At 36.8% G+C, this 25,540-nt stretch overlaps 2 pseudogenes; one reads left to right on the top strand and one right to left on the bottom strand.

The window, feature by feature from the left end:
* The first annotated feature begins 20,069 nt into the window (after window positions 1–20,069).
* On the top strand, window positions 20,070–20,188 carry LOC111731543 (annotated as a pseudogene).
* Window positions 20,189–24,246: 4,058 nt separating this feature from the next.
* Window positions 24,247–24,365, bottom strand: LOC111731542 (annotated as a pseudogene).
* Window positions 24,366–25,540: the final 1,175 nt, after the last annotated feature.

The raw sequence follows: 25,540 nt of genomic DNA, 5'->3' as shown, positions 1-25,540 counted from the left end.
TGCGGCACTTCGCGTCTTCTTCGCACAGAAAAGAAATTTCAGATGTTTTCCAGACGCCAGCACATTTCCATGGGAACTTTTATTTGTCCCTATGACATAAAGAGTTTGTAAATAATTTACATAGTTTATAGTATTTATCCTACTTATTTTACAAAATAAATGAAAAATGAAAAAAATGAATACTGATATGGGAGATAGAAAATGGAAATTATCAAATATAGCCAAAGTGGCAAATTTTTTTGCCCTCATTTTTACCCTCACCATCCTAGTTATTTTATAGTGTTCAATAATGAAAATAAAAAGTTAAGAAATGCATGAGATCTCAAAAATAAAATAAAATGAAAAGATAAAAGACAGTGTTTAAAAAGTGGGGTAAAATTAGGGACATTATAATGGTTTTAGTGATTCAGTAATAGACACTTCTCTCTTAGAACTATTTCTTAATATGTGGCCTGTAAACTGTTTGCATCAGAATAACCTGAGGTATTTTCAAGAATGTAAATTCCTCTACCTGTACCAAGAGTTAGAGTTGGATCCAGAAATGGCATTTAAATAAATTCCTCAGGAGAATCTTAGCCAGTTTAAAATGTGAAAACAACTGCTCTTAAAACTTATTTTCTACTGGTCAGCGTTTACATGTTTGGCGTTGGGTGGGTTTTCAGAAACGTGATAAATTTGAGGAATGTCTATGGTACATAACACTGTAAAAGACTATTCTTACACACCGGATTGCATGAAAACTTTCCACACATTGCTATTTCATAATATGTGAGAGTGCCAGTTTTTCTTTTTTGGCAATATCATTTATTGAAGTAACTGTTTTTCTCATTTGTCTGAATTGCGATGTTATTTGTTTGTTGTTTCCTGTTTTTAATGGGAATGACAGGACAAGTAGATGTGTGTGTGTGTTTTAAATTATCAGTGTGTGTTACCAATTTGTTTGCTTACAGTTGCCTTGTGCTATTCACTCTTGCCATCTGAGACGCAATAGAGCATGGTGGCCAGGCGAGAGTGTGGGCGTGAAGTCGAGTCTCCGTGGTTCAGATATACTCTCTGACACACACCCATCAGAAGACCCTGGGCAAACCACTGCAAGTGTTTTCATCTGCATCATAGGAGTTTTTTTCCAAAGTTTGTTATAGCCATCCGTATTTGCTATTCTGTGAAATATTTGCATATGTTCTATTTCTTTAACTTTTAAGATCTTAGTATTTTTCCTGAATCTACACAGTAGCTCTTTATATAATTAATGATATTAACTCTTGGCCTTATTTATTATAAATATTTTCCCAGTATGTTGTTTCCCTATACATTTACCTAGGTTGTTAAGGAAATATAGCATACAAGTTTTAAAGGGTATGTTGTCACTATATCAATATATTTATTTGTTATTTCTTTCATTGTTTTACAGTTTGAAAACTATTTCTCATCCAGGGATAAAGTCAATTCTTGCCTACATTTTCTTCTATTTCTTTGAATTACAAACTAAAATTTAAAATAATAATTTAATAAGAATAATTTATTAAAATATGTTAATTTTAAGTAATGAGGATATTTAATTTAGGTGAAATGTATTTTATTACATAATGTAAGGTGATGATATTATTAGTGAATAATTAACACTTCATCTCTTATTTATATTAGATAAGATTTTTGGATATATGTTAGATATATTTTTTATATATATTATTCTTTATATAATTCATTTTTCTATTTCCCTGGGTTAATCAACCCTTCAGTAATAAAATCCTATTGGCTATGAATTAAGTATAGAATGAACTATTGGTTTAATATACATATTGGTTAATTATGATAAGGAACCATTTTTTTGCAGTAAGAGTATTTTGAAAATATAGTGTGCTTGCCACATGCTCATTCTGTATGAGCCATCCGTACCTTAGAGTAGGGTAGTAACAGAATGAAGCAAGAAAGAACTTATTCAATGTTGAGCTTTTGAGTTTCAAAATAGATCCTCAATCTTTCAAAGCAGGCACTTTGATTGTGAATGTAGGCACCATTAATTATGCTAGGATAACAGGCATAAACGTAGATTGCCCCCAGATAAACGTAGAGACAGTCACTCTAGCCATAAACAATACAGTTGGAATAATACGTGAAAATGTAAAAAGTTGAACCAGCTGAAGAGGAGAGAAAAATTCTCAGAGCTGGAGAGAGACAAGACGGTCTGAGGAAAAGCAATGGAAAAGCAATTAGAAATTGTTCAATATCCCTCAGAATGGATCCTGAGCAGATATCCCAGTTTTCTTCCAGGGCTAAATTCCTTGAGGGCAGAGGGAACCTGTGCTTATTCCTGGGTAGACTTAAGAAAACAGGCAAATTCCTAAAGTTATTTTTATCCTGCATCCTTAGCTATTGAGGCTGACATGGCTGAGGGCACATGCAGGTACAGGAGGCTCTGGCTGGCTCAGTGGGACCTTGCCCAGGCAGGGCAGGATGAGGACGAGCAAAAGGAGTGAGGCCCAGGTATGGAGAGTCAGGAGGTTTGGAGCAGGCCCATGGTGGGGTCAGGAGGGTGAGGTAGCAGAAGCTAGTGATGTGCGTGGCAGGATCTCACTCTCGTTTGGAAGACAACTCTAATAGCGTCAGAGAGGATGTATTAGGCAAGTGCTATGGATGGCATTGTTGCAGGATGCTCAGAGAGAGAGATGGGGCATGGAGGCAATAAGCAGGAAGTAGCCTTTACTGCTGCCGGCACCAGCTCAGTAGATTCCCATCCAAAGCCTGAGCCCTGATCACAGCGGGGCTTCCCTTTTATACACCTTATACATCCTACTTGCATGTTCTTTCTCTATAAGGAAAGTGTATTTTGATTGATTGGCGGGCCGTAAGGAGAGTGACCGACCAGGCTTGGTGGTCTGTGCCACATCAGCTATGACACTGAAAAGTCCCTTACCTATTATGCGAAGGGAAGTGAACAACCTTCAGCCATTATAGGAAACAGTTAGCTCGGCCTCCTCTACCACAGCATCTCCAAACACCCAGTCACCCAAACTGGAAGACTTGAATAGATATTTTTCCAGAGAGGAAATACAGATGGTCAATAGACATATGAAAAGATGCCAAAGGTCACTAATCATCAGAGAAATGCAAATTAAAACTACAATGAGATTTTTACCTCACACCTGTCAGAATGGCTACTGTCAATAAAATCAAAGAACGAGTGTTGGCAAGGATGTGGAGAAAAGAGAACTCTCATACGCTGTTATGGGATTGCAAATTGGTACAGCCACTATGGAAAACAATCTGGCGGTTTCTCAAAAACTTAAATTGGACATACCTTTTGACCCAACAATTCTACTGCTGGGTATTTATCCAAAGAAAACCAAAACAATAATTCATAAAGATATATGCACCCCTATGTTCATGGCAGCACAATTTACAATAGCCAAGATATGGAAGCAACCTAAACACCCATCAACAGACAATTGGATAAAGAATTATGATTCATATATACAATGGAATATTACTCAGCCATTAAAAAATGAAATCAATGACATGCATGGACCTAGAGGTTATTAAGCTGAGTGAAATAAGTCAGACAGAGAAAGATAAATACCATATGATTTCACTTATACATAGAATCTAAAGAACAAACTAATCAAAAACAGACTCACGAATATAGAAGACGATCTGGTGATGGCTAGAGGGGAGGGGGATTCAGAAACTGTAAGAAAGGGGTGAAGGGTTAAAGAAGTACAAATTAGTAGCTGATAGATGGTCACGGGGATGGGGAGTACGGTATAGGAAGTATATTGAGTTAAATAAATTATTTTTATTAAAATTAATTTCACTTGTTTTTTTAATGTGGCTACTGGAAAATTAAAATTACATGTGTGGCTCATATTACATTTTATCAGTATAGACAATATCAGTATAGACACTTTCTTTAGAAAAATGCAGTATAGACAATATCAGTATAGACACTTTCTTTAGAAAAATGCAGTATAGACAATATCAGTATAGACACTTTCTTTAGAAAAATGCATGTAATATTATACTCAAATTTCTTCTCAACGTGACCCTAATTTACTTTTTCAGTTCTCTTTCTTGACATATCCTGACCATACACATGCATCCTGTCCTCCACCACCTCCAAATAACTTGACCTCTTCACAGTCATGAACATGGCTTCTGCCCTTTTTCATCTTCTCCCTTAGCCTAAGTATGACCTCCTTCCGATTTTTCCCCAGTCTAAATCCTCTTCATTTAACAAGGCCTGTACAAGAGTTATTTCTTCTGTTAATCCTTTTCTGTCATCAAATTTTGAGTTAGTTAGTGTCCTATAATCTGTCCCATTGTAGTGTGCTCACATCACTATTATGTCAATTTACTTCATTTGCAGTTAAATACACACATAAATGAGGGAATTACCTATGGATGCATGTGTCTGCCTTCCCTTATGCACTATGAAGTCTTTTAGGCAATGACCTCACATAGCCACTTTTACTTCTCAAGTTCCTTGTGTGTGGTGGGTGTATCATAAAAATCTGTTCAATGAATGAAAGAGAAATCCTAGAGAAAGGATAATACTCTAGGTTCTATATAAGTTAATAAAGGCCTAAACTGTGTCATAGAATTATATAAATTGAAAAGATGGGAAATCAAATCTAATAGATTGGATAGAGAAAATAAAAGAAACAGGAGTCAAAGAGCATTTTGAATGCACATAATGGAAATGAATGGTGATGTTATCACTAAAAATGGCTGGAGGCTGAGAAGAGCAAGACCGGTGGCAAAGTTGAAGTGAGGCAGGGAAACTAGGTGTTGAGTTCATTTGGGTCTCAGATGACAGAAGGGTATGTACATGAGGAGGTACCAGCAGTTATAAAACATGACTCTGGAGTTTAGGTGACACTTGAGAACTACTTAATCAAAAGTTGTAAATGAAATCATAGGAGAAGACGTGATTGAAAAAGAGAAGGTATAGAGAAAAGGAAAATAATCAAGGCCAGATTCTTGACTGATAACACTTAGGGATTGGAAGTAAGAAATGAATCCAATAAATGAGATAAAAACAAATAAATCAAAGACAGAAAATACACCAAAAACTGGGCAAGAGGAAGTACCAAGATGGTCAGGAGGTCATGAGTGCTAAGTGCCGCATGTAGATAGCGACCGCGATAAGGACAGAAAAATCGGCTACATTCTATGTGTATAAATAAGATTTTTATTGCAGGGAATAGAAATTATTTGGGTATGTCAAACTAAAAGAGATTTATTATAGGAAATTAGGTCCTTTTGAAATTGCCAATAGGAAAGGAAGAGTGAAAGTCAGGGGCTAGGCCATTGGTTTCCAATTTGTATGATCTTAGAGGAAACACAGTGGTCAGCATGGTTCTCCTCCTATTTCTGATGCTGTCACCTCACCCCTTGTCCCACAGAGCTGAACTCGGAATGGCTTACACTACACTAGTCCACGTCAGCACGTCAAATGGCTTCTGCCTCATCGCAGCCTTTCAAATCTCATAGTAGTGAATCTCCTTGGCAGAACTTAAATCACACCTAGATCTCTAACTACAGTGGAGTCTGAAAATTGTAGTTTTTATCCTTCCATCTCTTTCAATACTGAGCAAGTGGATTTAGAAGTAAAGAATGGATACAAAATGTTGATTGAGCTTATCCTACATTTTGGAATTAAGAGGGTATGTTTGACCCTTTAAAGAGCAGTTTAGATAATATCTAAAAGGAGATTGAATAGGTAAGAATGAACAGCAAGAAGGAAGAGCGAAAGCAGAAGCAGACTGTCCTTTTGAGATGGTTGCACCTCTTTTTTGCAGATTCTGAAGATCCTCCTACTGGACTCAAATCTCTGCTGTACTACATTCCAGTTTTGTGATTCTGAGCAAGTGCCATAAGCTCTCTGATTATCTAGTTTCTTATTTGTAAAATGAGGATAATAATGATGTCTATAGCATTTGCTGTGAGGGTGAAATAATTTAATCTATGCCGAGTGCTGAAAGCAGCACTTGGCACACTGCAGCATAGAAAGGGGTTTCTTACTCTTATTCAGCTCCATGCCCTTTAGAGTAGGCTCCACCTGGTCATGAGAACACCAAGTTCTTAATTTGTGTAATATTTTATATTAGTTTATTAGGGTTACCATAAGGAAGTACCACAGAATGGGCTTAAATAACAGAACTTTAGTTCCTCACAGTTCTGGAGGCTGAAAGTCCATAATGAAAGTGTCAGATCCTGAGATCTTTGTCTTTGGCTTGTAGATGGCCACCTTCTTGCTATGTCTTCACACATTTTTTCCTCTATACATCTCTGTGTTCTAATCAATTTTTATAAGGACACCAGTCAGATTGGATTAGGATCTACCCTAATGACCTCATTTTAACTTAATTACCTCTCTAAAGATCCCATCCCTTAATATAGTCATATTCTAAAGTACTTGGCATTAGGACTTCAGCATAGGAATTTGGAGGGGCACAATTCAGCTCATAATAGGTGTTTTTGATGGAAAAATGTTTATGTATTATCTTTTAAGGAGGCAAATTTTGAAGTATGTTAAAGAACTAAGAGACGATTTCCTATCAGAGGATGAACTCAGAAACTCAGGCTGTGAATTGATTTGATCGAGTTCACATAAATACTGAGTGGCAAAGAAGTCCAAGTTCTAACCCAATGTTCTTGTGTATTTGACCCTCTATTCCTCAGCACTTCTTTATGTTATCTCAGCTTGAATGCCTTTTTATATATAGGAACAATTCTTATAGCTTCTGGTATTTGGATATTGGATTGAACAGTGATGTTATTTTATTAGGGCAGAAAGGCAGAGAGGTAGGTGTTTTTACAATTGTAATTCAATAATAAAAACACAAAAGGGTGAGGCTATCTCAAGAGGACAACCTGCTACTGTGTGTCTGCACCAAATATCCACCAACTCCTTGTAAAGCCTGGGCTTGTATAACTCAGGCCCCACGGCTGCTATTATGGCACATGTGCCTGAATAATGTGGCAAAGATGGCCTTATATGGCTTATTAAGAAATTATCTTTGTTTTGCAGATTGCCTAGAGGATGCCAGATTTCTCCAACTACTCTGTTTGCTGGACTCCCCCTTATCAAGTCTTGAGTAGCAATAAACACCTCCGCCCTACTCCTCAGTGACTGGGGTGAAAATTTCTCATAGTGTGACGTACTCATTCTGAAAAGGTGATCTATTCCAGCCACGGATTAAAGTAAACAGTATATCACTTCTTTCATCATTGTCTTCAGTGAAGCAGTAGACTTTGGAGGTTAAGAGAACTGACTTGAATTTCATTCCTGGCTTTGTCCCTTACTAGTATAGATTATCTAAAAATCTCTAACTCTACTTTTCTCATCTGTAAAGGGGTGATAATAGTAGTATCTTCCCTTAAATGTTAGGAGAATCAAGTAAGAAAATTCAGATAACACCAGTTGTATAGTCTGTGGTATGTAATATGTACTCAATAAATTTTAGCTATTATTAATATTCTAAGTCTTCTAATATTCTAAGAAGATGAGAATGAATGTGGGGAACATAGCTGAGAAAGAAGCTTTAGCTCATACAAAGCAACTGGAGTTTGAGTTTTAAGTTTCCAACTTTATATGTCACATATAAAATTATTCTACAGATGTCTCAGCCCTCATTAGAGTTCATTCTTATTACATGAATGTTAGATATTTCTTTCCTATTTTTGACATTTGTGTTTTATTATTATGAAATAATTCTGGCATATAAGAGTATAGAGAACAGTACAATGAATAAGCATATACCTACAACTCACATGACATCAGACATCGCAAAGCCCAAATGAAGCCTATTTGAAGTTTCCATACACAATTCCTTTAACCTTTCTTTTTTCCACTCCCAGGCCTTTAGTCTAAAATCTCAATACCTTTATTCTACCTTAAAATAAAAATCCTAGCTGGAGATCACTGTTTAGGCAAAAATTTCCCCAAGTAATAGTTTTATTTGAGAGCTAGTGGGCCCCAGACTCAGAAAATGTGTTTTTCCTAATTAGGATTGTCATATTTAGAGAGAAAATTGTTGCCACCATATTTCTCTCATCCACTATATTCAGAACAATATTTTTAAAAATCTATGCCCTGACTCATTGGTGAGTCATGAAATCAATTTAATGGAGCGTGACCAGCACAATTAAAAGTAACAAAATAAAACAAAATAAAAGAAGAGAAAAGAGAAGCAAGGAGAAAATATCAAAGCATACATAGGATAAATTTTCTTATGTGAACTTTTTGTTTCAGCTTTGTATACGATTATGTATTTATATACGTATAGACTGTTGCTATATAAATTATGTTTATATACTATAAATATAATTAAGAAAATTATATTTCTTCTCATAGATTCTAGTGAGAAAAGCCCCTAAAAATGGCTTACGTGGAAGACCTGACAATGTCACAGCAGGCCTGCTTTCCAGTCTGCAGCACCTGGGTGAGAAGAAAGAGATGAAATGAAAAGTCAATACCAAGGTGATGCTTCAAGAGCAAGGCTTCAGTCTGGAAACTTGAGGAGGGATGTGTGCATTCTCAGCCCTTCTGTCTCCCCACCCCGACCATTCGCTTCCTTGGGCTCTACGTAGGCAGGAATACACCCTCTATCCGAAGCGCCAGCCCCTTTGAGAGCTGAGCTGCAGTCTTATTCATCCTCGTGCTTTCCATCCTTTCTACCACCCAGTGACACTTTCAAAGTAATATGTAAAAAGTAGGCATTTCACTAAATATTTGTGTTTTAAAGGTACTTGGGATTTATTTTGATCAGATATGGTAAGGCATGCAGACACAGAAATGACTGTCATGAAGAAGGAAGTTACGTGTACTTACAGATCCCTAGAAATAGGAAGCACATTGTACCATCCAGGGCCATCCAGGGAAGGACAGGTCAGTCAGGAGGTCAAGAGTGAGGGAAGAACATGGGCCTTTACCATGGCTTCTGTGGGAAGGAGTGGGAGAAACAGGCTAAAAAGTTTAGGATTGACTAGTGGACTCCTGGGCCTAGGAGCTGTCCCTTGTTGTCTAGTACCTGTCCTTGGTGATTAGGGCAGGTGGATAGTGGACTGATAAAGAAACTAGTTGGGGAATGGGCTCTGAATTTGTTGGTTTGCATGTGAAAGGCATATTCAAAGGTGGAATTATTTGCTATCTCTAGGAATTGGCTAGTCTTGGGAGAGCCAGCACTTCCAAGGTCAGTAAGCCCTGAAATATCAAAGCATCAAACATACAGAAAATAAAGAGGTTTGAAAAATGAGAGTAGAGTATCTGATTAATATCATTTTTCTGTTGTTCTGTGGTAGTTTGTGTTTTGAGGCATAAAGCAAATCTCTCTCTCTCTCTCTCTCTGTCTGTCTGTCTGTCTCCTCTCTTTCTTATTTATATGTCTACTTTGGTGCTTAGTATATAGTAGCCATTAGAATGTGTTCAATTTTCTTCTCTTTATGTTTAAATATTATAATAATTTTTAGTAAATATAAAATAGTTTCTGCGTGAGAGTAGATTCATTAGAACAACTTTTCATCAAACAAAGAGCTGTAATAGCATTAAATGGTTATATCTGCACACACAGAATCTTGCTCTTTTGGCATAATAAGGTAAAGAATGAATGATAATGGTGGTTTATATTTGTTAGGGTTGCCAGGTAAAATGTTTAATTAGAATGCCTAATTAAATTCGAATTTCAGATAAACAACAAAAAAGTTTAGTACAAGTATGTTCCCCAAAATTATTTGTTGTTTTCCTGAAATTCAAATTTAACTAGGTCTTCTGTACATATTTTTTTTTCCTGAGTCTGATACCTTAATATGGTAGACAGAATTCTAAAAAGCCAACCTCCCCGTCCCCCGCAAGAGGCCACATCCTAATCTCTGGAACCTGAGGCTATGATGAACTTCCACTCCCATGATTATGTTATGCTATATACAATTCTATAGAATATATTTGAGCTCAAGTAGGTAGGTTTCCAGTGGGCCTGATCTAAGCAAATAAGGCTTTAAAAGCAGAGTTTTCTTTGGCTGATAGTAGAAAAGGAGAACAGAACAGAGGGCAAAAGAGGAAATCAGAGAGATTCAAAATGCGAGGATTTGACACTCATGGCTGACTTTGAAGACAGAGGAGGAGGCTGAATGAAAAGAAATGTGGACTGCTTCAAGGAAATCAAGATGGTCCTTGTTGACAGCCAGCAAAAAATCAGAGACTCCAGCACAAAAATTGCAAGGACCTGAATTTTGCTAAATTCTGAATGAGCTTGGCAATGCATACTTTCCTGGTGCCTTCAGATAAATACCCAGTTCACCCAACACCTTGATTTTGGCCTTGTGATATCCTGTACATAGTACCTAGACAAACCCATTTGAACTTTGGACCTGTAGCTATTATAGTATAGGCATTGTATTTAGCTACTATGTTTGTGGTACTTTTGTAGCAGGAGAAAACAAATACACCTAGCATTTATATGTATTTTTTCAAAACGCTTTACATATATTTTTAAACTTGATTTTCAAATGTAAGTGAGACAAGATGGGTCTTATTGCAAACTTTCAGATAAGTCCATTGATATTCAGACAAATTAAATGACTTGACCTAAAGGCCCTTGGCTTCGGAGCTACAAATAGAAAGCAGGTTGTCAGTAAGTATTTTTGTTGTTGTTGTTTTGTTTATTGTAACGAATGTTGAAATAAGATATCTGAAATGAATTATAGATATTTGTGAAATTTAGAAGATTTTTTGCTCTTTATTTCCTTTACCTCTCCCTTCTTTTCCCGGGTATGAAAGCCATCTTTTTGGAGAGGATTTTTCTTGCTTGGTACCATGGAAGAGTTTTTAAAAGAAGTGAGCTTTAACAGAAAAATGAAAACTAAATTAGAGTCAGTTTGAAGGCTTAAAGTCAAAGAAATATAGGAGATTAAGGGTCTATGTACAAAATACCAGGAGAATATTTGTAAAGTCATTCTGTCACTTTGGTTATAGAGATAATTCAAGGCTGTGTGTGTGTTCTATAGACTCCTATCTAAGTATTAAATTCAAAAGCAGCCTCCTTCTTTCTTCACTTCATATCTGTGCATGGCTGAGGAATAGGATTAGGAAGAGATGAGCTACGGCTAATATCCTGGCCTATAAGGCTTTGAGAACATGATCCATGTTTTTACAGAGAAAGACTGGCAGTGCACGACTTTCTTGTGCTGGACTAAGAACTCACACTGCTTAGAGACAGTGTTCTGACCATACCAGATGCTTCTTGCAAGGCCCACCCCAAGTGGCTTCTCGGAACAAAGGTCATGCCATTACTCTGCCCTGACTTCCTCTGATTCTATGAGCAAATTCTCTCTCATTTCTAGGATCCAGAGAGTCCATAGCCTTCTTCAGTGCTTCCTTTGTCCTAATAATTGAGGTAATAAGCCCTATAGGCAGATCAACTTGAATTTAAATCCTGGATCTAGAATTAACTGTCTCTGTGACTTTTAGCAAGTTGCTTTACTTCTCCACACCTTGATTTCCTCAACGATAGAGTCAGAAAACTAATTGGACTTAAAGGTGTTGTAAGAATTAAATAATCTATAAATGAGGTTAGTGCTACTCCTGGAATGCATTACATTTTTAGTAATTGTTACCCACTGTCTTTATTGATATTCTTATCATTTTGTTGTATTATAATTAGCTGTTCATTTATGTCCCTCTGCTGTCAAGCTATGAGCAAATTTGGATAGCAGGGGCCATATCTCATTTCTATTATTTCTCCGAGCATCTATCATGAGGTCTAGTACATAATAAGTGCTCAATAAATGTTTGCTGAACAAATAGAATGATGAATCGGCAATTGCTTTGAAGTGTCCCTGCTGGAAATGTGTTTGACTGCCTTTTTTAAAAAATGGAAAGTATGCAATGGGTCTGGAGTAAGGCCAGTGGTTTTTCCTTACCAGGTCTGGGACAACACATTGTCAGCATGTCCATGAACTTGGAGAGAGAGAATTGGATGGCATACCTTCCAGACATATCACATTAAGTGAGAAAAGGCCAGCTATTCTCCAGTATTATCCCCATGGACTTTTTTTTTCTTTTAATTGACCAGCTGTGGCAACTGCTCTATCCAATGCCTTGCCTTCTCTCTGCCCATGGTCTGTTTCCTTAATTTTATCCCCATCATCAAAGCAAGAAAACTGCTCCAAAACTCATGGCCATGTGGACATGCCAGCATGGTATTAGTTCATATTTTGCATGAGGTGTTAGAACCATGTGGATACACTTGAACAACAGGAAAGCCAAAACAATTCCCACAGGATTCTAGAAATTACTTTTGGAAGCACATTTTTAAGAAAATTCCCAAATAGATGTGGCTGGTATAAAAAGAGCCCACAGAATGTATGTCCATCTTCAAATTAAAGTCTCTCTACCTAAATAGCATGCTTGTGGGCTTAATTATTTTCTAGTATTTGGTCAGATGCCGTAAACTATATGTATGTGTACTATGACATCTACTGATATATTCAAGTGCAATTTTCTTTTCTTTCCTTTAAATTTCTTTTCTTAAATTTCTATTTTTCAATTAGAGTTGACATTTAATATCATTTTATATTGGTTTCAGGTATACAGCATAGTAGTTAGACATTTATATATTTTGTGATGTGATCTCCCCGATTAGTCTAGTACTCACCTGACACTATACATATTTTTTACAATTCTGTTGACTACGTTCTCTATGCTGTACTTGCCATCCCTGTGACTGTTTTATACTTCTTAATCTCTTCACCTTTTTCACCCATCCTCCCAACTCCCCTCCCATCTGGCCATCCTCAGTTCGTTTTCTGTATCTATGAAGTTGTTTCTGTTTTGTTTGTTTATTTTATTCTTTAGTTTTCACATATAAATAAAATCGTATGGCATTTATCTTTCTCTTTCTGCTTATTTCACTTAGCATAATACTCTCTAGGTACATCTATGTCATTGCAAATGTTAAAATTTCATTTTTTATGTGCTTCCAAAAGTAATATTCTATTGTATATATGTACCATATTTTCTTTATTCAATCATTTATTGATGGGTACTTAGGTTCCTTCCATATTTTGGCTACTGTAAATAGCCCTATAGTGAACATAGGGGTGCATATATATCTTTTTGAATTTGTGTTTTGGATTTCTTCAGAAAAACTTGGAGAGGTAGAATTGCTGGGTCATAAGGTAGTTCGATTTTTAATTTTTTTGAGGGAACTCCATACTGTTTTCCATAGTGGCAGCACCAAGTTGCAGTGCCACCAATAATGTACAAGGGTTCCTTTTTCTTCACATCCTCGCCAACATTGTTTGTTGATTTATTGATGATGGCCATGCTGACAGGTGTTAAGTGATACCTCATTGTGGTTTTAATTGCATTTCTCTGATGATTAGTGACGTTGAGCATCTTTTAGTATGTCTATTGCCCATCTGTATGTCCTCTTTGAAAAGATGTCTATTCAGATCTTCTGCCCATTTTTAAATTAGATTGGTTTGTTTGTTTGTTTGATTTTGGTGTTTTGTGAGTTCTTTATAAATTTTAGATATTAACCTCTTACCAGATGTACCAGTGGTGAATATCTTCTCTCAATCGGTAGATTGGTTTTTTTTGTTTGTTTGTTTCATTGATGGTTTCCTTTGCAGTGTCCCTGTTAGAAAATGTGTTTGGCTGCTTTTTTTTTTTTTTAAAGAAAAGTATGCAATGGATTTGGGATAAGGCTAGTGCAAAAACTTTTTAGTTTGATATAGTCCCATTTGTTTATTTTTTTGTTTTGTTTTTCTTCCCCGAGAAGATATATTAGAAAAAAATATTACTAAAAACAATGTCAAAAAGTTTAATGCCTATATTTTCTTGTAGAAATTTTATGCTTTTGGGTGTATGTTTAAGTCTTTAATCCATTTTGACTTTAATCTTGTATATGATGTTAAAATCTAGTCTACTTTAATCTTGTATATGATGTTAAAATCTAGTCTACTTTAATTTTATTGCATGTGTATGTATAATTTTCCTAATCTCATTTATTGTATAGACTGTCTTCATCTCATTGTATATTTTTGTATATCCCTTGTCATAGATTAATTGACCACATAGGCATGGATTTATTTTGGGGTTTTCTATTCTGTTCCATTGATTTATGTGTCTATTTTTATGTCAATACCATGCTGTTTTGATTACTATAGCTTTGTATTATAGTTTGATATCAGATAGCATGATACTTCCAACTTTGTTCTTCTTTGTCAAGATTGTTTTGGCTATTTAGAGTCTTTCGTGGTTTCATATAAATTTTAGATTTGTTCTTGTTCTCTGAAAAGTGCCATTTAATGAAGATTGCATTCAGTCTATAGATTGTTTTGGGTAGTATGGACATGTTGACGGTTTTAATTCTTCCTAATGACAAGCACGGTATATGCTTCCATTTATTTATATCTTCTTCAATTTCTTTTTTCAATATCTTATAATTATCTGAGAATAGGTATTTTATATCCTTGGTTAAATTTATTCTTAGGTATTTTTTGATGCAATTGTAAATGAGATTTTTTTAAATATATCTTTCTGATAGTTATTATTGGTTTATAAAACTTAAATCTATTTCTCAATTTTAATTTTGTATCCTGCTACTTTACTGACTTCACTTATCAGTTCTAACAGTTCTTGATGGAATATTTAGAGTTCTCTCTACATAATATCCTTATCTGTAAATGACAGTTTTACTTCTTTGTTTCCAATTTGGATCCCTGTTCTCTTTTTTTTCACTTTTCTGATTGTTGTGGCTGGAACTTCTAATACTATGTTGAATAAAAGTAGTGAAAGTGAACATCCTTGTTCTGTTTCTGATTTTAAGGAAAACGCTTTTAGCATTTCCCCGTTGAGTATAACGTTAGCTGTGGGTTTGTCATATATGGCCTCTATTATGTTGGAGTGTATTCTCTCTATTCCCACTTTGCTGAGAATTTTTATTGTAAATGGACGCTGGATTTTGTCAAGTGTTTTTTCTGCATCTGTTGAAAAAATCATATGATTTTTATCCTTCATTTTGTTTATGTGGTGTATCATCTTCATTGATATGTGGATATTGAACCAAACTTGCATCCCAGAAATAAATTCCAATTGATCATGGTGTATGATATTTTTAATGTATTGCTGAATTTGGTTTACTAATATTTTGTTGAGAATTTTTTCATGTATATTCATCAGGGATATTGGTCTATAATTTTCTTTATTGTAATATCTATGTCAGGTTTTGAATACAGGGTAATTTTGGCCTTGTAAAATGAGTTTGAGAGCCTTCCCTCCTCTTGGATTTTTTGAAATGATTTGAGAAGAACAGGTGTTAATTTTTCTTTGAATGTTTGGTAAAAATTACGTATGAAGCTATTTGGCCCAGGACTTTTGTTTTGATAAGTGATACAGCTTTGTTTGTAGTAATGAGTTTGTTTATGTTTTCTGTTTCTTTTTGATTCAGGCTTGAAAGATTATAAATTTCTAGGAATTTATTTATTTCTTTTAGATTGTCCAATTTGTTGGCATATAATTGTTTGCAGTATTTATTTTAAATACTTTTTATATCTGTGATATCAATTGTGACTTCTCCTTTTTCTCTGATTTTATTGATTTGGGTCCTCTCTCTTTTTTCTTGATGAGTCTGGATAAATTTTATCCGTCTTGTATATCTTTTCTAAGAATGAACTCTTGATTTTATTGATCTTTTTTTTGTATTGTTTTGTTTGACTCGATTTTGTTTTTTCTGCTCTGATCTTTATTATTACCTTCCTTCTCCTCATATTGGGCTTTGTTTGCTGCTCTTTTTCTAGTTTCTTTAGGTGTTAGGTTAGATTGTTTATTTTATTTTTTGTTTCTTGAGGTACGCCTTTGTTGCTATAAATTTCCCTCTTAGGACTGTTTTTGCTGTGTCCTATAGATTTTGAGTCATTATATTTTCATTTTCATTTGTCTTGAGATATCTTTTTTTTTCCTTGATCTCCCTATCAACCCATTATTGTTTAGCAGCATGTCATTTAGTCTCCATGTGTTTGTGCATTTTTCAGTCTTTTTCTCATCAATGATTTCTAGTTTCATACGATTGTGTTCAGAGAGAAGACGCTTGATGTAATTTCCTTCTTAAATTTATTGAGACTTGTTTTTTGGCCTAACATGTGGTCTATTTTGGAAAATGTTCCATGTGCACTTAAGGTGAATGTATATTCTGCTGCTTTGAGATGAAATGCTCTAAAAATATTAATGAATTCCATCTGTTTTAACGTGTCATTTAAGGCCGCTGTTTCCTTGTTGATTTTCTGTCTGGAAGATTTATCTATTGATGTCAACAGGGTGTTAAAATTTTCTAGTATGACTTATTACCATTTGGTTCTCTCTTACAGTCCCTCAATATTTGTTTTATATATGTAGGTGTTCTTATGTTGGGTGCATAAATATTTACAAGGTTTATATCCTCTTGGGTTATTCCCTTTGTCATTATTAAATATTTTTCTTTGTCTTTATCATAGCCTTTGTTTTAAAGTCAATTTTGTCTGATATAAGCATTGCTAATCCAGTAGTTTTTTCATTTTCACTTACATGAAATATCTTTTTTCATCCCTTTACTTTCAGTCTGTCTTTCAATCTGAAGTGGGTCTCTTGTAGACAGCATGTATATATAGGTATTGTTTTTTTTTTTTTTAATCCATCAGCTACTTTATTTCTTTTTATTGGAACATTTAATCCATTTACATTTAAAGTGATTATTGATAGATATGTAGTTATTGCTATGATATTATTTATATTTATGTTCTTTTTATCCTTTTTTTTTTTTTTTAGGAGGTCTCTTTAATATTTCTTATAATACTGCTGTTAAAGTTAAACTCCTTTAACTTTTTCTTGTCTGGGAAACTCTTTATCTCTCCTTCAATTTTAATTGATAGCCTTAATGGGTACAGTAGTCTTGATTGTAGGTCTGTACTTTTCATCACTTTGAGTATTTCTTACCAGTATCTTCATGCCTGCAAAGTTTCTGTTGAGAAATCAGCTGAGTTTTATGGGAGCTCCCTTGCAGATAACCAACTGCCTTTCTCTTGCTGCTTTTAAGATTGTCCCTTGGTCTTTAACTTTTTGGCATTTTAATTATGACATGTCTTGGTGTGAACCTTTTTGGGTTCATCTTGTTTGGGATGCTGCACTTCCTAGGTTTGTATGTCTATTTCCTTCACCAGATTAGGGAAGTTTTCTGTCATTATTTCTTCAAATAGGTCCTCAATATCTTGCTTTTCCTTTTCTCCTTCTAGTATCCTTATGATGCAAATGTTGGTTTACTTGATGTCATCTCAGAGGTCCCTTAACTTATTCTTATTTTTTATTATTATTATTATTATTATTATTTGCTGTTTTGTGTGTTTTCTGCTAACTTGTCTTCCAAGTTGCTGATTCGATTCTCTTCTTTATCTAATTTGCTGTTGATTATTTCTGGTGTACTCTTTATTTCAGTTATTGTCTTTTTCATTTGTGACTGGTTATTTTTTATGCTTACCATCTCTTTGTTAAAGGTCTCACTAAGTTCCTTGAGCATTCTTATAACCAGTGTTTTAAACTTTTATCTGGTAGATAGCTTGCTTCCAATTAGTTTCTTTTTCCCTCCTGGAGTTTTCTCCTGTTCTTTCATTTTGGACCTGTTTCTTCGTCTCCTCATTTTGGCTGCCTCTATGTTTGTTTCTGTGTATCAGGTATATCTGCTATGACTCCCAGTCTCAACCGGGTGGCCTTATGTGGTAAGTATCCTGTGGGGCCCAATGGCACAGTGTCCCTGATTACTTGAGCTAGGTGCTCCAGGAGTGTTGCTTGTGTGTGTTGTGTGTGACCTCTTGTTGTAGTTGAGCCTCGATTGGTGTTGGTACATCAGTGAATTGAAATGACCCTTAGGCTGCTTCTCTGTAAAGATTGCCCACAACCAGAGCATATGAGCTGCTGTGTAGGGGCTCACTACATGGAGTTGAATTTGTGGTAGAAGGCCCTGGTGCCTGTGGAGATCTCCCTTTGTGTGTGCCACTTATGAGGCTAATTGGGTAGTGCTCTGTTTTGGTCCGAAGCCAATCTCCAGGTGTGTTGGTTCTGTGGCCTCTTGGGAAGGGCTTCAGTGTAGGCCAAGTTCATCTCCTACCTATGACCAGCCTGAGGCTACCTGGTAGGAGCTACATACTGATCCATGATTGGTAGCTGCCTATATTGGTTCTGGAAGTGTGTAGGAGACACCACGTTGTCACTGAGGCTGGGTGGCACCAGTACTGAGCCTGGGGCAGCTCAGCAAAAGCACAGGGCACTCCAAGTCCTGCCACCTCCTGCTGGCTCCCATAAAACTCAGTAAATAAAAGAGCCTCAGGTGGTACACAAGTAGGGTGAGGCATGGTCCTGGGGTATCACCAGGGTGAGGCCGGTGGCATTCCCCAGGTTAGTGTAGATTCAGATTTGGTGCCAGTGCTGTACTTGTGGCCTCTCATGAAAGTCTTGAATCACTCCCAAACCAGCCACTGCTAGTCTCAGGTCCACAGACCCCTGAGATTTGTTCAAGAAATACGATAGCTCAGGCTGCAGCTGGTTGCCCACCACCGAAAATGTCTCCCAAGTTACATGAGCTGAAGCCTGTTGGTTGCTGCTGAAGGAACCTACTGTTGTGATCTCAGGTGGGGATGGTTACCCAGCCCCCAAAATGCCTCCATCAGTGTTTGAGTTTGGTGTGTTGGTTTCTCAGAGAGTCATGAGGGTGGGGCAAGTGGTGTTTGCCGGGTTAATGCACATTCAGATATGGCGCCAGTCTAGAACCATGCAGCAAAAGGCACAGGGCGCACCAAGGCCAGCTGTTACCCACATGGGGCCTGTGGACCTTTGAGAGTTTTTAAAGAGTGACTGCAGCTTGGGTCAAGGCTGGCTGCTGCTGGCCCCAAAGCCTCTCTTTGTTCATGATTGGGGTGGAGCAGGGTCTCAATAGTCATCATGATCGAGGTGTGGAGTTCACCAGGCTAGTGCAGGTTCAGATTAGGTTGTATCCGAGAAAGGTTCAACACAGGGACAATAGCAGCTGTCACTTCAGCCCTCACCCTGAAGCCACACAACTCGGTTTCTCTCTGTATGTCTCTGGCACCTCCTGAGTTGTTGTCCTTCTGCTGGAGCCCACGGTGAGTGCCTGCAAGTGAGCGAGTCTCTCTGTGGGCCCTTTAAGAGGATATTTGAGTTTCCAGTAGACTTCCGACTTACGGGGATGTAAGGAATCCCCTCTGATTTTCATAGCTAGATGCTGTGGGGGCTCCTCTTCCCAGCACTGGTGCTCTGGGCTTGGGAGCCCGGTGTGGGGCTGAGACTCCTTGCTCCTCAGGGCTGACCTCTGCAGCTGAAATAGTCCTCCCAATTGTCAACTGCCACATGTGGTTTGGGGCCAAAACTGTTTTGTGTCTCTACCTCTTCTACCAGTCTTGACATACCTTCTTCTTTATATCCTTAGTTGTAGGAATTCTGTTCAGTTGGGTCTTTGGGTGGTTCTCCAGGTTGATTGTTCTATAATTTAGCTGTAATTTTAATGTGGTCATGGGAGGAGGTGAGCACAATGTTTTCCTACTCCATCATCTTGATCAGAACTCTCCTAATAAGATATTTGGAAGTCCTAATCTCGGGTACCTGTGAATGTGACCTTATTTTGAAATAGGGTCTTTGCAGATGAGGTCAAGGTAAAATGAGGGCCCTTAATCCAATATGACTCTTATCCTTATAAGAAGAGGGAAATTCGGAACCAGATATAGACATAGAAGAAATACAGCTATGTGAAGATAGAAGCAGAGATTGGAGTTCTGCTGCAATAGCCCAGGAATGCCTGGGACCACTAGAATCTGAGAGAGGAGTCTGAGAGGCTTCCATGGGAGTACGGCCCCATCAACACCTCGAATTAGGAAATTTTTATAAAGAACACATAGATTCTATTGTTGAGAAATTGAAACCTCCTAGTTTGGGAGTGAGTTTTCATCTACTTAGTCTAAGGGCAGAGTCTGTGCCACAGACTTTTCTGTAGATGAGCCAGACAAGAGATTCAGAAAAGAGAAGTATTGTCTACAGCCACGCCACCCTGAACAAGCCCGATCCCATCTGATCTTAGAAGCTAAGCAGGGTCGAGTCTGGTTAGTACTTGGATGGGAGACCACCTAGGAAGACCAGATGCTGTAGGTGTAAAAAATAAAAAAATAAGGGATTGTAAGCTGGCAAGGTCCTTGAAATCTGTGAGGTCAACTAAGGGTTGCTTTGCCTAAAAAGAAAAAAGAAAAAGAAAGAAAGAAAGAAAAAGAAAAAAGAGAAAGAAAGAAAAGAGAAGTCTTCAAGTGAGTAAGAAACTTCAGGGGGTAGCTATGTATTCAGAGGCAATTAAACTGTAACGGAAGTGAAGTCCTGGTCTCCTGATTCTAGAGTGATGAACACTACTGGATAAGATCACAGGCAAAATCAGGGCAGGGAAGGCATTGGGAATAAGAGGCCCAGTGTTTGGGCCTTTGCATGATACATATTTATTGAGTTTTATTATTATTTTAAAATTTCCTTTAGGCCTATGGATTTGCTATGTTTAAAAGCTAGGTAATTGATGTAGCCAACTGGACCTTCCAGTTGAGAGATATCTCATATTCTTTTGTAAACCTTGATCTAAGAAAATCTGCCAGCCACATAATGTCCTCTGACATAAGGGCTACACAAATATCACTAACTTTGTGTGTTCATGAAATGATCCAATACCTTTTGATCAGTTTTGCTTAGGATTACTGAAGACTTTCTCTTATCTCCAAAATTTGACCACTGTACTAAGTTGTTTTGGGCTCAAAATATTATTTAGCAGTGAATGGATAGTTTTTAATAACAAATATATTTTTAACAAATGTCCATAAGCATCTGATACACTAACACAGATACATCAAATGTTATTGCCTGAACAGTCATCCCCACCCCTGTGCTGGGACAGTCTCCATCCTATAGAGCCCACCAAGCCAAAGTTCACCACACTTACGATGACCATGGTTGAGGGTTTACAGGAGATGAGGCCAATATCATGGTTAAATCTGAATGTTTCCACTCAGATATATGCATTTCCTTCACAAATGAAGAAATCCTTCTATAGTCCAAGCTTTAGGAAAATGAAATTCTCTTTTTGAAGTGTTTTCCTTAAGTTTTTACATGAGTAGTTTTAGAATTTTATAATAGGAAAATAAAAGTTTTCCGCTGAGATTTCTGCGGAAAGAAAAGGTTATACTACCATTTGGAATGAAAAGCATTCTTCTCAATTAAGAAATGCCAGTTAATGTGCTACTGACTATATTAGCTGTGGAACTTTGGACAAATCTCTTCACTTGTCCAGGCCACAAGATTCTCATCTGTAAAATGAGCATTAGATAATTCCTGAGTGGGTTGATTGTATAATCTACTTCCCAGAGTGAAAGTGAATAATTACAGCAAGATGACAGGCATAAGCTGGGGCTATCCTGAGGAAACTAGGACACGTGGTCATCCCTCTCTAAGGAGTTTTGAAGCTTTATAACTGCATAGTTCTCAGGTTCACCGTCTACACTCTGGGATGGTCTGGGGAGTGTACCTCCATGCTCCTTTGAAGAATAGTTCAACTTAAATGAACTGTTATCTATCGCTTAGGTACAGCAAAAGTAAATGCTCGAACTTGGGTGATGCTGGTGAATAGTCAGCTCTGTTATGTCTTATCTGAGCAAACCCCAATTCCAGATATACTTTTTTCCCATATGTGTTGATATCCAGGTCCCAAGAGAGAATTTTTTTTTTTTTTTTGGTAACCCAAGACCTGGGTAACCATGAGCCAGTCCTAATACTTTGCTGTTCTGAGAGTGATGTTTGAAACCATTGCAGTGAAGACATGCAGTGTGCATGTCATTGTTTTTCATTTGTGGTTGTAATGACAATGATTCTTGCACTCTCTCCTGTGGTTTTCATTGGAGGAAGTACTGGAGTCACTAGGAGCAGCTATCTTTATATCATCTGATGTTTAGATGCCAAAAATGTAATTTTTAGTCAAGAACTAACTTACTTTACTTACTTATTAATTAATTCATTCAGCAAATACTTAATGATAATAACTATGCACCAAATATTGTATAGGAGACTCAGTATTGGCTAGCCTTATAGATTAATGAAATAAGTGATAAATCGATAATTACAATACAACATGATAATTGATGGAATAGAAATCCCAACAAAATGTTAAAAGACCACATACTTTGTGAAGTGATATTTACTTCTGTCAACATGATTTTGTCTACATTATTTAAATTATCTCAGTTCATTAAAACACAGCACAGGGATTCAGCTAACCATCTTGTCATCTTGTTCTATTATCCTTTATAGCCCAGATAAGTTATGTTGAATTAAGAATTAATTTCTTGTTAGTGGCATTGAATTGACATTTAATGTAGTTACACTAAAGTTACATCATATATATACAAATTTCTTCTTGCTGGAAAGAATCTCAATCACATTTATATATTTTTTTCTCCTCATTTCTTTTACTTATATTTCTTCTTTGTTCTTTCATACAGACACTTGGTCACACATATAGTGCCACTCTGTGACATTTATTCATCCTTGCCTTATTCACTCTCACATACTCACTGTCTCGGGTACATACACATCACAATCACACATTCTGTCAAAATCTCTTACATACTGAGTTTCTCACTCTGAAATGCCCATGATCTCAAGTTTGTAATTTCCTACAGATGCTCTCTGTCCCTGGAGACACATTCTCTCTCCTTTGAGTGCGAGGCCTTTCTCCAAGAGTCTTGCTCTCATAGGCACACACCCACATCTGCATGCACTCAGGCCTTTGTTGCCGGCCCCTCCCACACCTCAGGCTTCTCACTGGTGATCAGAACAGGGACAGGAGACAGGAAGGGTGGAGGAGATATCAGTAAGTCATCTGCCCTCCACCCACATTTTATTTTTAATTAGTTCTCTTTAATGTTTTTTATTCCTTTCTGGTAGGCAGACAGAGAAGTTCCTGAGTTATATGGTGTGGCTTTTTTTAAGTGTAGCTGTGATGCTAAGGACTAATGAAGGTGAGAAGGCATTTGAGGACCCCTTAGAGTGATGTTATTGAAGGGAAATATTTCACTTTTCCCAAAGCGAAAAAGCCTGTCTCACTAAAAAGTAACTCTCATAAGAATTCTTACCACTGGGAATATTTCATTGAACTAAGGCACTAGCTCTACAAAACTAACTATAACTTTAAGAGAGATGACACATCAAATTATTAGAAATCATTATTGAATATTGATCTATATTAGGAATTGGCGAACTTTTTATGTAGCGAAGGGTCAGAGAGTGAGTATTTTAGGCTTTTAAACTGCAACTACTCAACTACACTATCACAGAGTAAAAATAGCCATAGACAACACATTAGTGAATGCGTGTGGCTGCATTCCAATAAAGCTTTACTTATAAAAACAGGCAGTGGGCCAGGTTTGGACCATGGTCCATAGTTTGCAGATTCCTAATCTATGTAAATAACATCTTGTATAGCTCTATTTTTCTTCCTTCCTTCCTTCCTTCCTTCCTTCCTTCCTTCCTTCCTTCCTTCCTTCCTTCCTTCCTTCTTCACTCCCTCCCTCCCTCCCTCCCTCCCCCGCCTCTCTCTTTTCTTGTTACCATTTATATTGAAAATGACTAGATGAAATTTTTAACAAATTTGCAAGTTTTATTTAGGATAGTCAGATATAAAAAGTCAGTAATTTGTGAAAAATTCTCTTTTGGTGCACCTAGAGTCATGTTGAAGAGATAACAGGTTTTAAAGTAGTGACTGTATTATACAACCAGAACACCTAAATAAACAATTATTCCACTATGATCCCCAACTGGATTTTCATCAGAATCAGACTGCTTCTTCTTATGTAGGCAACACTCTGTAGGATGCTCCTGGTGTGTAAGAGAATAAACCGAGGGAATGAGCCCCAGAATAGAGAAGTTAGAACATTAGGAGACCTTGCTGGTGGGTATGTATGGGAGTGCCTCACCCCTAGAAGTAGAGCTGGGAAGTAGAGCATCATGAGTTACACAGGTCATCAGTGGGAATGAAAAAAGGGGGCACAAAAGCCAGGTTGAGGAGAACCTCAAAGACTACTTCTAACTCGAAGGATTGGTGGTCCAATTAAGGTTTTTAATTTTTTTTCTCCTCTTGTAAAATCTCATCTAAAGATATCTGTTTGTTTGTTTGTTTATTTTAAAGCCTACAGCTCCAGGTATTTCTAGGTGGTCTCCCATCCCAGTACAAACCAGGCCTGACCCTGCTTAGCTTCCAAGATCAGACGAGATCAGGCATGTTCAGGGTGGCATGGCCATAGGCTAAAAATATCTGGTTTTTGAGCCAACATAGCTATAGAGTAATTGCAGACTTGTATGTTGCTGCACTCTTTATAAGCTTTCTTTTGCTCTTGAAGTGCTATTTAAGTTTGGCAACTATTTGTGAATAGTAAATACAGTAAAGATGTTACAAAAAATTTGGTAGATTTATTCATATTGACATATTTACACAACATATTGTTAAATGAAAGAGAAAAGCAAATTGAGAAGTCCTTGAAGGAAAATCTCTTGTGTGTACGCATGTGTGTTTGTTTGTATGCACACACATTTGCCTAGGAAAAATTTCATACGGATATGTACAAATTTTAAACACTGCTCATTTCTGGGCAGCATGGTACTACTAAGGTACTATAATATCTCCTTATCCATTTCTCCGTTTCTGTCTCTTCCTTTACATAAGCAAACGTTAAACTTATAATTCAAAAGGGCAGTGAGGATATTTCCATTCAGAATGTTTTCTAAAAGTTTAATAGTCATGACTTCAATTCTAAAAAGAGATACTATTCATGTTGAGCACAGGAAGAGAAACCTTGCTCTTACTTACCCTGTTAGGTCTGCTTTGCCCTTTCCACCTGGGTTGCTGGAGTATAGCACACTTCCAGTCATGATGTAAGAATGTATTTTATCAAGAGAAGGGATGCATTGTCTCTGCAGCTACATTGTGGGTCAACAGCTGATTTGCTATATTAAGGAAAAATATACTTGAAAATAGTGTCTTGTGCAGTTTTAGGCAAATTACTTAACTTCTCCAAAACTATATTTCCTCACTTCTGTAAGAGGATTAATAACACACAATTTACAAGTGTATGAGGGTCAAATGACAATATAGAGAAAACACCTAGCAGAGCCTGACATATGGTAAGTGCTAAAAAAAGTTAACTCTTTTCCTTTTCTCACATTTTCTTTCTTCTCTTGCAACAGCGTTCTCAAATGAGAAGAGAAGGAACTGAGTTATGCTGCCATCTTTAATAAGTCCCATCATAGATTCTTTCCCAAATCCCAAGTCATTTGCTTTCTCTCTTTCTCTAAGAAGGCAAATACCCAGACAACAGAATATACTGAGGAGGAAACAGAGGGCAACCCACTCTGCTCCGAATGACCAACACAATTTTATTTTAAAATGAAACTCTAGAAACGGTATTTGAAATAATCCACTTA

The sequence above is a fragment of the Pteropus vampyrus genome, unplaced genomic scaffold, assembly GCF_000151845.1.
Source record: "Pteropus vampyrus isolate Shadow unplaced genomic scaffold, Pvam_2.0 Scaffold383, whole genome shotgun sequence".
NCBI lineage: Eukaryota > Metazoa > Chordata > Mammalia > Chiroptera > Pteropodidae > Pteropus > Pteropus vampyrus.
The sequence above is the reverse complement of the archived record's forward strand: the minus strand, read 5'-3'. Positions and strand labels throughout refer to the sequence as shown.